This window comes from Strigops habroptila, chromosome 4 (genome assembly GCF_004027225.2).
Source record: "Strigops habroptila isolate Jane chromosome 4, bStrHab1.2.pri, whole genome shotgun sequence".
Taxonomy (NCBI): Eukaryota; Metazoa; Chordata; class Aves; order Psittaciformes; family Psittacidae; genus Strigops; species Strigops habroptila.
In genome coordinates, this window is record NC_046358.1 from 65820958 (window position 1) to 65836209 (window position 15252).

Here is a 15252-nt window from a genome sequence, read left to right on the forward strand (position 1 = left end):
AGAGACAGTAGTCCCCAAATTTACTTTACCCTCAAACACACACATAGACAGCAATGGCAACCTTTTGCACATCATGGCAAAGAGCAGTGGTACAAAACCTCATTGATTTGTCATTCACCCCTCACACTAACTGCCTGACTTACATTTTACTTTAGTGCTGCATTTTAACTCTCATTTTCCTGAGAAAAGGTAGTGACAGACATATCAACTACAACTTTTGCTGGTAATTTATAACCCTTGCTACCTAAGTTCCTTCTGCACTGTCATTAGGAGAAGGTCATATTTTCCAGTTATGATGCGTAGTCATGACTGTGCATTGAAACGGATCTTATTATTTGGTTAGTGTGGTGGTTCATCACAGGTGGTTTGTATTTCGGGCTGACTTCAGCATGCTCAGGCTGTCCATGCAGTACTGATTATTAATAAAAAGTTAATGTTCAGAACAACATTTTTAATACTTGGTTAAGGAAAGGAGCTAGGGCCCAATTCTGCCTTCCACAGCAAAATTCATTTACTTCAGTGGTAACAGTTGGACATTTGGCAACAATTCTTGGTAGTAAATTATTAGAGTATCAGTTCATGTTTATCATTTAGGCCTGTTAAGTCCTCATAAGAATGAAGGCTCCATTTTGCCTCATATTTTATGTGCGTGTACAAATAAGCAACGATGACATATTCTCTCTAGCATAATGCTGCAGGATGGGTGGGTTTTGTAGTCTCCCAGCCTGTATATTTATTCCTAGAGAGTTTTGCCCACGTGACAGATGAGAACATGCATGGCTACAGCTTTTCCAATTTTAGATCAGAGCCACACAGCAAAGAGCATCGAGTTGGCAGGTCCCCTGCATTCATGTGAATGAAATGAAAGGGAGCTCAGTTCTTGGCTCCAGTTTTCTGTCAGTCCATTTTCATTCAACAAAACAGACCAAAGAGAAAAGTGATCAATCCATAAACTCATGAAGCCTCAGCCTCCAACTGTGATCAGCTTTGAGCTCCCTCCACAGATCTTATCTGTTGCAGAGTGATTGAAAGTAATTTGTTTTGGTTGAAAGTAATTTGTTTTGGAGAGTAATTAGATTATCTCTTGGGGGGCTTCCTACCTGGTGACCCAGTGTTTCTCCTTGCCTTGCTGCTCATTAACATCAATTACTATAGAGACACTCTTCAAAGGCAGGCTTGCACTGCCCAGGGTGGGCAACCTATTAAGAAATATGCTTCTCATCCCTACTAGGAGATAATAAACCTTCTAATGTCAAACAATTATTTGTGGATCAGACACATATGATCCTCCTGAGGCTTAAGCCTTTCAGTTGCCATCCAGTGTGAAATGCTTAGTAATTAGGAAATGAGCTAGATCTTTCTATAACAGTGTATATTGATGTGAATATAACAGGCTTAAGCAAACAGCTACATAATACTTGCGAACATTTGTCAACACTGGACACATATTCCATGCTTGCAGAGGTACTGTGACAGCAAACAAAATACATCTCTGCCAAGGGAAAGTGCAGAGAGGTTCAGAAGTTCATGCTTTGACTCTTCTCCCCAGATTCAACTCTTTTTAATTGAAACAATGAATATGGTTATGTATATGACACAGCACTGATAGGCATCATAACACCAGTATCTATTTTTTTCTGTAATCATGTGAGCTTTAAGTGAGTCACTGCCAGACTGTGACATTTACTGGTGGTGATTACATCATTACTACTATGCCATCCTACAGAACATCATGGAATAAACAAGAACCACAATGATCCACCTTTAAAACCACATCTCTTTCTTGCAGACAAACCAAATCTGAACAATAAATTGCCCCAGTTACCCATTAATTTTCCCTTGTTACAGCTCTTTGTGCTGCTTAGGCAATAGAAAGCAGTTATAGAGGGAGCAGAAATTACCTGTAAAGGTAAGGTTTGTTTGGTGGGACTTCCCTGGTCGCGTAGAGGTCCTAGTGTCACCGAAAGTCACGGGCTGGCCCTGGACATTCAGGAATAGCTGAGATTGACCACAGAGAAGCTGGGGGAGAAACATAGAATCATAGAATGGGTTGGGTTGGAAAGGACCTTAAGAGCATTTAGTTCCAACCCCCTGCCCTGGGCAGGGACTCCTCAAACTAGACCATGTCGCCCAAAGCTCTGTCCATCCTCACCTTGAACACTGCCAGGGATGGAGCATTTACCACTTCTCTGGGCAACCTGTTTAGTGCCTCACTGCCCTCACAGGGAAGAACTTCTTCCTTATGTCTAACTTGAACTTTCCCTGTTTAAGTTTAAACCCAGTCCCCCTTGTCCTATTGCTACAGCCCGTGATGAAGAGTCCCTCTCCAGCATCCTTGTAGGCCCCCTTCAGATACTGGAACATGGTAAAAATGTCCTTGTTCTACAGCTGTTCATGGCTACCTGATCCGTAAGGAGACAAACATGAACCGAGGCAGCCCAAAGAAGTCCTGATGGAAGGGAATCATCATCAATGTTTGCAGTCATTAAACCCCACCCTGTTAGGTGATACTGGCTCTCAGGATTTAAACATGTGCTACAAGTCCTTTAAATCTCTGTCCTGAAGAGTTGCTAAATGCTAACATCTGAAGTAAATAACTGCCCTTTTTTTTTTTTGTTTAATTTGTCTTGTTTGAGTAATTAGGTCATTACATCTGAAAGTGATTGTTTTATGCATGCCAAGAGTGAATAATGAAGACCTTTGATAAATCCAGCAACCAGCATGTGAATGTGGGGAAGGAATGCAGAGGCAAATGAATGATCTTTCTGAAACAGAATTTCTCCCTCGCCACCATTTTTATCCACATTGAAGTCAGTTAATACGTTTACTTTTTCCTGCTGTGTATATTATAGTTGATTCTTCAGTGCTTCCTTTTCCTAATAAAATCCACATTGTCTGAAGTGTTTGCAATGTTTTTTAAATAGGCTACTGTGGGCCTGTTTATGAGCCAGCCACTGGCTGCTTTTATGGAGCTAAACATTTCCTCTTCACATAGTTTTCAAGGAGTGCTTAGAATATAAATATTTTACCAGGTTGTGTTTATGTAATTTTGATATTTATGCAGAGTTATGGATGGTCTTTAGCCACCTCCCCAGCCTCTAAAAGTGGAGTTAAATGAAAGTAAAAAAATAAACTTTATCACTCATTATGGTGTTTGTTAGTTAAAAAAATAAAAGACAAGGGCCTGTAGGGACAGGACAAGGGGCAAAGGCTTTAACCTGACGGAGGAGAGATTGAGATGAGATCTTATGAAGAAGTTCTTCCCTGTGAGGGTGCTGAGGCACTGGCACAGGTTGCCCAGAGGAGCTGTGGCTTCCCCATCCCTGACAGTGTTCAAAGCCAGGTTGGACGGGGCCTGGAGCAACCTGCTCTAGCAACCTGCCCCTGCCCGTGGCAGGGGTTTGGAACTGGGTGAGCTTTAAGGTTCTTCCAACCCAAACCAGTCTGGGATTCTATGTCTGAACAAGCAATGAAAAATAAATAACCTTTTGTTTCTCAGGACTGATCCTCACAGGAAAGGGTGGATCAATTGCTTCCACTTAGCTGGTCATGTGAGCGAGTCGTGAATGTTACTCCACAGCCTGGTGAGAGCAGATCGACTGTGTCACTCACATTATAAATCAAACTGAGTAAAGCAAAGAAAGTGGAAATATCATAAGACGACTGGCAATGATTTTGTTTTGCAGGTATTTACTTTGAGCTCAGGGTGGGAGGAGAGGTGCTTGTGCCTATGAGCATCTTTGCCACCGTGCGCTGATGCCGTTGCAAGGGTACTCTGTGGAGGAAAGATGACCTGACAGTTGCATTGTAGCCAGTGACCCTGCAATCCTGTCTCAGGTCTGCTGACTTCCAGTGGGAAATAAAATTCAGTCCTTCAGCAGCATGGCTGCCTTCATGGTAGGGAGGAAACGCATTCTTATCTGACCTATGTGTTGCAGGTGTACTGCAGGTATCTGTGTACACTACCTTCTGCTAACTGGCTATGGTGATTTAAGAAAATGGGTTCAAATCACTGGTTTATTTGTTGTTTTGATGTGCAGTAATGTCAGTGGAAAAAGGGTCTGTTTACGGCAGCTTTTTAGCAAAGTCAGAATCAATAGTTTTAAGGAAAACTGATTTCCCTCCTTGCTGAGCTTCAGTTTGTTTTTTGGAGAAAGTAGTATCAGAGCATGTGAACTGAATTCTCTCTGAATTAAACTAAACCTGTATAGGTGCTCAGGGAAGTCTCCTGACATGCTGTTAACTGCTAATGGCTGTTCAGTCTGTGGGACCAGATTAGATCTTGCCTGAAGAAACGCCCGTGAACTGTGCCCAGTGTGGATGCTAGGTCCTCAGCACCTAGGGGTATTTATGGGACAATTCATGATACTCATGCTATCTTTTGTTTTCTTAAATAAATACTTTTTTTTTCCATGCATGACAGACAGCAGCTCCAGTAATTCCAAATCTTGACATCTTATAATCTCTATTGTCATAGAATCATAGAGTGGTTTTAGTTGGAAGGGACCTTAAAGATCATCTAGTTCCAAGCCGCTGCCATGTAATTCCAAATCTTGACATAGCATCTGATAAACTCTGTTGTTGATTTCAGTGTTTTATTTTACACTTAAATGCTTTGACTCTGACCTTCACATCTCAATTCATTGCTCTGCCAGCTTAGGCTAATGAAGTTAAAAGTGTGAACCAAACTGTGGTGAATTCTTGCACCTCAGCTTTTATATCAGTCGGCCTCCTCTTGGTGTGGGCTGATCTCTGTTTACAAGGTTATTTCTAGCTCTTTGTTCTGAGGTTTCTGAAGTGTAGGTCTAAGGAATTATGGAGAGTATTATCATCAACTTCTTATTTACTTGTGGGAAGTACCAAGTAAATAAAGCAGGCTGTTAGATTAAAAAAAAACCAAACAAAACCCCAAACAAACCTTCAATATGAGTTGGATCAAAAGAGATAAAGTCTCTGGTAAAAAACTCTTGGGAAAATTGCAGTTTTCCCAGCCAGCAATCTGCAAATTGCACAAAGTCATAATAGGGAAATGAAGCAGGTCACATATCTCAGGAATATTGTGGGCAGATGCTCCTGTTTCCAGCTGGCTTACAGTTTTGAGATTTCTTCTGGGACTATAGAAGACGGAATCAGAGTTTAAAGAATGAACCTCCCATCTGGAATGCAATAGAGCAAGTAGGAGCTGAACTCCATTTCTCATCCTTGGGATCACAGGACAAGATACTTTCTTAACAGTTTTGTGAAACCTCATGCGGGTTTTGTTAAGACTCATGTGGGTCTTAAATCTCCTGTCTACAGAAAATGTCTGCCCCTTCTTGATTCTCTGCTACAGTAATGTAAGAGAGGAAGAAATGGATAAAGCGGCAAAGAAGTAGCCATTCATATGATTTGATCCACAGAATTATAAACCGTTACAAACATAATTGCCAAATAATTTTCTGTGAACACAATGGAGAAAAAATATTGTTCATTTGGATGGTTGATGAGGAGTTCTTTAGAAACAGAACTCTGAGTCTTTTTTAAATGCACAGGTTACTCACCCAAGGTGCAGAAATGCCAGGGTATGAAGTAGGGAGCCACTTGCCCAGAAGGGTAGGAAATACCATGCATGTGCACACCCTCAATGCAGAAAGCTCAACAATTTTTCTCTTTGAAACAGGAACCAGTCACAATCCTAGACTCATAGAATCACAGAACAGTTTGGGTTGGAAGGGACCTTCAGAGGTCATCTAGATCAATCCTCCATGCAATGAGCAGGGACATCTTCAACTAGATCAGGTTGCTCAGAAAGCCATATCCAGCCTGGCCTTGAATGTCTCCAGGAATGGGACATCCATCACCTCTCTGGGCAACCTGTGCCAGTGTTTTACCACCCTCACTGTAAAGAATTTCGTCTTCACATCCAGCCCGAATATTAGAAAGTGTCTACTGAGAACTGTTTGTGTAAGCAATCACAGGTTATTTAATGAATAAAAGTAATCAACTCTTTGCAGGCAATTTACAAAGTCCCATTTGTCACTGTCATGGCACATTCAACTATCCTGAGCAAAGATGTGAGACTTCTTAAGCTCCAGAAAGCAAAGTAACCAAATTACAAAATACCAAATGCAGTTGTGAAGGTTTTATCAGCTCATGTTTCCCCTTGAGATTTGAGCACTGGCCTTTTTCCAACATTTCCAGTTTATGTCCACAGATTTTGCCCACTGTACCCCTTGACAGCTTCACTGGGTCTGCCTTTTCCCACTTGCTGCTGCTGTATAATCCTACTCAATCCCCCATATGAACAGCAGGGCTGTGAGGGATTCTAGGGACATGAGCAACTCCTGGTAGAAGAAAATTAACTGCCAGCACGCTCTTTATTTGACTGACATTACAATCCTGTACTGGCTGGTTCACTAAAGGGATGTTGCAAGATAGTGATTATAGGGAGAGTTCAGCTGGTTTCCCTTTGAAATACATAAAGGTGGTGTTCAAGTAATGGTTTTGAATGTTAGTCCTTTTGATGTCTGCAGGCTTTACACTTGCACATCTGGAAGCCTGCACACCTTGCTATAAACCGGCATCACAGCTATGTTTCACAGCTGGCTTTACAAAAGATCAGCAGGACGCACATCACTTACAAATGCCACTCTTTTCCTTTAGTTCGCTTGAAATTGTATGTTGTTAACTAGTTACTTGCTTTGGTGACTGTTTTATTCATTTTCTTTCTACTCACCTTCAAAGAATAAGCAATCTGGCCCCACAGGCTTTGCCATGTTGCCATAGGAATAGCTGGGGCCAGGGACCGGCATTTGTTCTTGGAAGCTGATTCAAGACCTGCTGCTGTGTGTGTGAAAGCTTTACTATGGTGCCAAGTGCCCCCAGCCCACCACAAAAGAGCTGAGGACATCCTGTCAATCAAAGAAGATGTGGTGGGGTCAGTCTGGACATAAGTCTTACGAATTTCAGTCTCTCTAGCTTCATATTTAGTTGCCTTTTACTCCCAGATTCAACATCAGTCTGTTTAAGGAATGACAATATTCCATTACCATTCAAAAGCTGCTTTATGAAAGCAAAGTCCATGGAAATCTTCTCAGTGTCACAGCTCAAAAGCATGTTCTTACCCAGAAATAACAGTAACCATCACTACTTTTTAAAAGACTTTGCCAAAAAATGCCACTGCATTTGAGATACTGTTTGATTTAGAGAATTGACAATGACTTCCCAGGTAAGTGCTGTACTGGGCATGCTGCCCGGTGCCTGATTAATGATTAAGCAGGTCTGGAGCTTTAAAATTGCTCCGTTAATAGTAAGAGGTTGCTAATTAGGACATAAGACCAAGACTTTCTAAGTTCATAGTTTCTCTGCTTTCCAATTGGGTCTCATGTTGAGCTATATGAGTTAGGGGTTGGATAAATCCAGAACCATGATGTTTAACATCCTTCAGTTATTTTGTTAACTGGAAGAGTGTGTCTGGGCAGATTTGCAAGGACATAAGCAAATGTCCTCATGGCTGGAATGAGTCAGATTGAAGACGAATTTAGTCTAAGATCCTGCCAGTTTGTAGTGGTTGGCTACAGATATCCACAGAACAGCAAGATAAAAAGGACCGTATAGAGTCATTCTTCCACCTCTGGCAGTAATTCATTAAAGAGATTTTATGAAAGGAAGGTTACAATCTGGATCATTGTGCTTAACACCTTGTAATGGCAGTAACATTTGATTCGCTGACTGTATTTTCAGGGAATAGGAGCTCCAAGACTCTTACCCCATGGCAACCAGGGCAAGGAGACTTGTCCAAACCCGCACAATTGAGGTGGGACTTTCTTTGGTAAAATCTTTATGGTATCCTGCCCACTTTTTTGTCTTTATCTTTTTGACTGCTAATAATTTTTCATTACGATTTCAAAAAGGTTCCCAGTGCTAATCATTTCCTGATTTCTAGTTTTATTGGTCTTCACTTAAGGCTTTTTGAAAGCAGGCATCATGTTTGTTATCTTTCCTTCCTCTGAGACTAAGGCTGGTGCAAGCAGTAACCCTAGTTAGCAGTTCAATGAGTCCATATCTGAGCTCATTGAAACTCTAACACCCTTTGGTCAAGAGCACTGTGGTTCATTATCCTGTTGTATTTGCCCCAGGAGAGAAATAGAAAGAAAATACAAGGGATGGACACTTACACAATTAAAACAGTATTCATAAAGAACTTTTAGACCAAACTGGGAAAATGGGTAGCAGCAATTCATCAGCTAATTTCTCTGTGGTACTCAGTTTGTTCTAAACCCTCCATCTAAATAATGATTTTACTACATCATTGCCCACCCGTTGCATTTTTAATTTCAAAGAAACACAGAAAGGAAGGAATTTAAGGAAGGAATTTCCCATGTTATTCTCTAATTTCTAAAAAAGAGAAGAATAAGAAAGCGCTGTCTCTTCAACAAGACAGATTTTCAACCAGCCAGTTCCTATCCAAGTCCATCAGTCCTCCCTCCCCTTCTCCTCGCCAGGAACACATTCCTGCAAAGCTTTAGTTGAAATGGCTTTGTTATTTTCAGCGTGCTCTGCCAGATTGCAACCCATGCCATGACACAGCATTCCTCCTGCTTTGTTTGGGCTGCTACAATTTGGAGCTGACATTTAGCAAAATTGCATTAATGCCTCCCTAAGACAAGAGTCCTTGTTGAATGCAGTTAGCTGAAGTTGCAAGTTTGAGGCACAGGCATGAGTAGAGCATGCAGCCATGAATCTCCAAAGGGAGTCCCCCCTTCCTTAGAATCATAAAATCATAGAACCAACTGGGTTGGAAAAGACCTTTAAGATCACCAAGTCCAACCATTCCCCAGCACTGCCAAGGCCACCACTAAACCATGGCACTGAGGGCTTCTCTACACGGTTTGTGAACACTTCCACGGATGGTGACTCCACCACTGCCCTGGGCAGCCTGTTCCAATACCTGAACACCCTTTTGGGGAAGAAATTGTTCCTAATCTCCAGTCTATACCTCTCCTGGCACAGATTGAGGCTGTTTCCTCTTGTCGTGTTACTTGGGAGCAGAGACCAGCCACCTCCTGGCTCCATCCTCCTTTCAGGTAGTTGCAGAGAGCGATAAGGACCCCCTGAGCCTTCTCTTCTCCAGACTAAAGCCCCCCAGGTCCCTCAGCCCATCCTCATCACACTTGTGCTCCAGGCCCTTCACCAGCTCCGTTGCCCTTCTCTGGACCTGCTCCAGCACCTCAATGTCTCTCTTGTAGTGAGGGGTGCAGAACTGAACACAGCTGTGAAGCTTGCCTTGGGCTTGGGTTGCATCTCTGAGACAGGCAAATAGAGCAAGATCATTCCCCCTTGGAGAACAGGAACCACGACTTATTTTGGTATTTCAGGGGCAGGCATGTGGGGAAGACTTTTCCAAACCCTATAAAGACACTCCTTTTGTATCCATGAGAAGCTGAGCACAGATTTTTTGGACTGAAAGGGATATACGTATCTGGGGGGATGTGCTGAGTATATTTCCCTTCCAGCATCTGATTTAGGACTTGACTTCACTGAAGTCAATATAAGCTTTCCTACTCACTTCAGTAGACCTGAATAAGGGATGCAGTATAAAGTACACTGCAACTTATAATGTATAGAACTGTATGTTTGCTACTTATTCAGTGCTGATATATCTTTACATCAGCAACAAATGCTTTTTTAGAGCAATCACAGTATAAGTTTTCCACAACAAACATTTTACTCTGCCAAAGGAGGCAGCTTTTGCTAATAGAGGCTTATAGGTGTTAGCTGGATAAGTGAACTAAATAGTAACTGTTTGCTTTCTACTTAGCCAATGTCTGTAAGTAGCCTTCTAAGTAGCCAGAAACAAATCATGTGTGAAACTCAGCATCCCTCTCCCTCTCCCTCTCTCTCTTTCTCTCCTGTAATTGGTATTTGCTTATGCAGCCCAAGTCCTTAATTTAATTAGCATGAATATGCTTATTTTACAAATTATAATCTTGTAATCTCATTAGCAGAGTAAAAAAAGGAACATTTCTACCACAAGCTATTATTTGTTGCACATCATTTTCTTACCAACATCGTTGTGTCTCTCTATTTTTTAAAAGCTATATTAGACTTTCCGCTTATTTCTATGAACTTAGAAGTAGATTTTATTTACAGAAAGTAGATGGGAAAGCCACAAAAATATCCTGAAGCTCTGTGTTCTTAAGCAGACTTCTAGAGTAGCTTGATTTTTGAAGTGCTTGTGACAAATATAAGAAGAATTAGCATTGACTTTAGGGGAATAATTGAGTGGATTCTCCCCTAGTGTCACTATTTTGAAATATACACTGCAGTAAAATTTCAGAATTACCCACAACAGGTGAAAAATGACAAGATGTTGATAGCTAGCAGAGGTATTTTTAAGTATGTGTATATACGTTTATGGTTATAGACACACTCATAGAGCTGTGGCTGTTATATTTTTTGTGATCCTTCAGGGCAGTGTATAAAGAACCTGCACTGGTTCTGCCTCAATAGGGATTGATGATTGTCAGTTCATGCCCTCTTGCCTTTTATCAGGAATATAGCCTTTAGTGCATTCCCACCACCAACATAAAGAAATATTTGTATTAATGGTTACGTGCAAAAGCAGTTCTGCTGATGCAGCATCTTGTCCAGGTGAAGGCCCAAATGTGTCCCTGGAAATCAGCAGATATCTGTAAAGCTAGTGGAGCTTTCCACAGAATCAAGAGGACAGCATGTTTGGTGCTCCTATGCGTAGAATCACAACAAATTGGCAAAGAAAGAGATGCATATTTGCTTCCCTGATTTTCTTAATTAACTTTTGGAAAGTACAAAAAATGAACATGTGCAAATTTATACTGCATCATCTTCCAAAAATCTATTGGGAAGAAATTCAGATTTATGTTACTGGAGAAGTGAATATGATGATTTTCGATCTGTATCTATGGTATCCACTTGAACACATGCAACTTTTTATTAGATGCATACAGATTCCTTGTTTCTGCATCCATTCACCTTTCTGTAAAAGTCACAAGGTGATTACAGCAGAATATTTTAATAACTGTTCATCTCTAATTCAGTGTCACTCAATGACTGCACTGGTAGCCTCATTTCTTTCCTGTGATCATTATGCAGACCAGCAAGAATATTTGTTTAAACACTGAGCTTTAAACTAATAATGTTGAATACACTTCCAAACATATGTATTCCCTCATTCTGCGAGGTCACTAATTTGCACTCACCTGACTTGGGGGCAGAAAGTGTCAGGGAAACCTTTTTCTGCCAGTTAAAACCTGGAGAGGTATTTGTTGATTTTCCAGCTTTTATTCACAAAACGTTTTAACTAATCTATTTTTCTGTGCTTCGCTTTGCTGGGTACCTGCGACTACCAGTAAGCTGAGGCTTAAAGGGTCCAAATAAGTCCCGATGATTTGCTCTAATTGTTTTACTAAGGCCACACAAATATGCATAGGAGGACTTTCTTTAGAAAGATGGTAGTTACAGCCAGGTTTCTAATGTGAACATTGCCATTGTGATATTGATTTGATAATAAAACACGTAAAAATCCCAGACAAATGAAATGTCTCCATTTTTAACCTCAGGAAGTATTTTGTTAGACTTTTGACACATTAACATTAGGTTTGTAGTTACTCATTTAGTCCATATTTTGGACTTAGATATATTCCAAAGTTTTGATATTTACTGAGCAAACTCTAGCCTTGTACAGCCTGAGGAACAATCATATGAACTACCTCACCCCATAGAATGAAGTCACATTTCTGAATTTACTAAACATTAATCCAAAACATTAACTTCAGGAGTTATTTGCCAAGGCATGAAATAAAATGGTGGTTTATGGCTAGAATACCCATTCTAAAATTTACATTTTGCATCTATGTCTCTCTATATATTTAAATGAGAAATATAAATAACAAGAATTAACTGAAAACAAGTGACTCTTGGATGTGACTACTGTTACTAGAATAAGAATTTGTGGAAGACCCTGTATTTCTGAACTCTGAGGTCAAAGGCCTTCAGTTTATCTTACCATGTCATTTCTTAAGTTTCCATTTGCAGATCTGACTTCAGGCGTGTTTCTGCATTCAAATAATTTAAAATACAGTCACTGTTCAACACAAAGGTATGTGTAGATATGGCCATCTACAGAGATATCTTTCTGCCCAAAATACACTTTGATTATTCCATCAAGGCATACCTTCTTTGTATGGCATAAGACTATTATAGTTATATTTATAACTTACATAGTTCTATAAATACATAAGTGCTTTTTCCTGACCATCATAAGCAGGCTAAAAAACTGCCTGCTGAAATGCCTACACTATGATTGCCAAAACAGATACTATCCAGTGAATCATACCTGATAAGATATCAGGGAGCACAAAGGACCTGGGTTTTATGCTTTTGTGGCTGGCAAACAGACACCTGATAGTGTAATTCTGCTTCTATTATGGTTGGTGGCTAATACACCTTGCTCTTCAGACAAGCACCTGTGTTGAACTCTTCACTGCTGTAGCTAGGCCATTGCTCGTGGAAGCTGGCTTGATACCTCTGCAACCATCAGATGTTGCGGGAGAAGCTACAAAGGACTGAGGGAAATGAAATACGTGAGTCAAAGTAAAGCACAGGCAAGCGAGAAGCTCTGTGCTAACCTGAAGAGGAACTTGAAATTAACACAGAAGATAAAAAGAAAGGGCAGATACTGACCAGAGCAATAAGAAAGAATTTTAAACTAAAAGAGGGTAGATGCAGACTAGATATGAGGAAGCACGTTTTTTGTGATGAGGGTGGTGAAACTCTAGAGGAGGTTGCCCAGAGATGTGGTAGATGCCCCGTCCCTAGAAACATTCAAGGTGAGGTTGGATGGGGCTCTGAGCAACCTACTCTAGTTGAAGATGTGCCTGCTCATTGCATGGGGGATTGGACAAGATGACCTCTAAAGGTCCCTTCCAACCCAAACCATTCTATGATTCTGTGAAAATAAACTCACCCTGACAAGAGTGTAGCAGATAGTCCATGCATGTTAACATCTACAGGAAGGAATCTGAGTCACAAGGTTGGATATGAGTACAAGTTGCTCCCATGTTGGCAGAGCTTGCATCACCACTGTTCTGACTACACCAGCCACAGCGTGCGGGTCCAGGTACATGCTTAGTTAAAGATTGAGTGTCTTTGGCTTTAATGTGGTTCATAAGGTCTCCAGAATAAAATCCAACAAAAGATCTCAAGGGAAGTGTTCAAGGCCCTGGAAGTGATCCAGGTTTGGATGGGGCTTGGAGCAACCTGGTCTAGTGGAAGGTGTCCCTGCCCATGGCAGGGGGTTGGAAGTGGATGAGATTTAAGGTCTCTTCCAACCCAAACCGTTCTATGATTCTATGAAAGAGGAAGTGTAGAAAAGGTAGGAGAGAAAGGGGGGACAATTGGAGGTAATGCAACTAAGCAATGTAAGAAAAAATGAGTAGAAAATCAAAACAGGAGTATGAGGGAAAAAGGGACATGGTGAAAGAAGAAGAAAAGGTGTCAAAATGGGACAGCACAGAAGAAGGAACACTGCTGGATTGAATGGAGGTTGTTTCTAGGCAGAAGCAGCCTGCTGCGCGTGAGGAGGAAGCTGGGCACGGGCAGGGCTGCTGGGGAAAGGCAGTGTCAGACACCCAGCCCCTGCAAAGAAAGGTCAAAACCAAGGGAGAAAGCAACCAAGGTAATTATCCTTAGGGGTTGTGGAAAAGCTGTGCTAAATTGCAGGCAGACTTATGGCTGTTGGCAGGTTGGACCTGTCTAGCCGTGCGGGCACGGCCGCTCCTGGAGCAAGCACCGCAGGAGACCCGAGGTCATCGCACTGCAGTAATATCCTGGCTGCAAAGGTCGTGCCCGGGGAAATCATCCAGCTTATCTCAAACCTCGTTTGAAGGAAAGACACCGACAAAAAGACACTCTGGCTCCAGAGCAAGACCACACAGGTGAGATAGCAACCTAACTGCCTGGGTTAATGTGTAACTCCTCATGGATGAGCTCCTGCTAGCAGTAGCATCAGGGTTTCTTGGAATGGGATTCAGCATGGAAGATGAACGATGGGGAGCTGTAACCCAACCTTTCCCCACCAGGTAATATGGAGCCACTCTGCTAGTTAGAGTTAACTGGGAGGGTGAGGAGAGGGGTTCCAAGGCCTGGCATAGTGGTGGTCCTCACCGTGGATGGTGCACAGTGGAGGAGTCGAGGCTCTCGCTGGTGTTTCCTGGATGGGTACAGGGCTGGGAAAGGGGCTTGCAGATGGCAAATGGCTGTGGCGGGTTTCAGTATTGATGGTGGGCATGGGGAGGCACTGGAGCAGCCTTGACTTGGTGATGAAGGAGCACTTTGGAGGTGATCCATTCCACCGCACAGTTCAGCCATGAGCTGCTGTCAACCAACCTGCAGCAATGTCTACCCCAGACAGAGAGCAGACACCCAGTTACCATCTGTTCAAGTGAAAGAGCTTATAAAAAAGGTTTGTCCAACAAAAGATCCAAATGTTCCTCATGGCTGAGCTCCAATGCTTGCTGAGCAGTCAGAAGTGCAAGGCTGGACATTTCTTCTAAACTTCTCTAACAAGATTCCCACAAGATTGGGGTCTCTCTCATCTCAAATGGATGCACATCCCATATGTGGTACTCCCTTTCTTCTCACAAGCACCCTTAAGCTCAATGACATTAAACAGCTGGATTGGCCCCAGCTAGCATTACAAACACTTTTCTTGCAGGCACTGGAAGCAAACAGATGTAGCTGTGGAGATAATGAAAAAGTATGTAAATGGTAGCTCCCCAGAAACCCCAGAGTTTTGCCAAGTGGCTTTGACACTTGCCGAATACCTTTAAGCTGATAAAGATCTGATTTGTACTTCAGAGGTAACCTGATTAGCAACCAATTTGAACCTGGAATATGGTAATTGGTACAATCATCACTAAGTCACTTTCTTTAACCTATATGAAGTAGTGTGAATGAACGATAGTGAAGGTCAACACAGCCTGGAGAGTCATAGAGAAAGAGTACTTCTGTATCTACCTACAATAAAATAGTATGATTAGTAATAAAATGTAATTGCATGTACACACACAGAATGACACTAGAAGGTACCCAAGGTCAATCCAGCACTCAGAATTTAAGAAAAATTGAATTAATCCTGCCCATGCAACTAAAATCTGGTCATGCAACACCTTTTTTCTCAGGTCTCCTGCCCCATTCAGAGCCCAGGATGGATGGTGTTCACTGAATGATCAC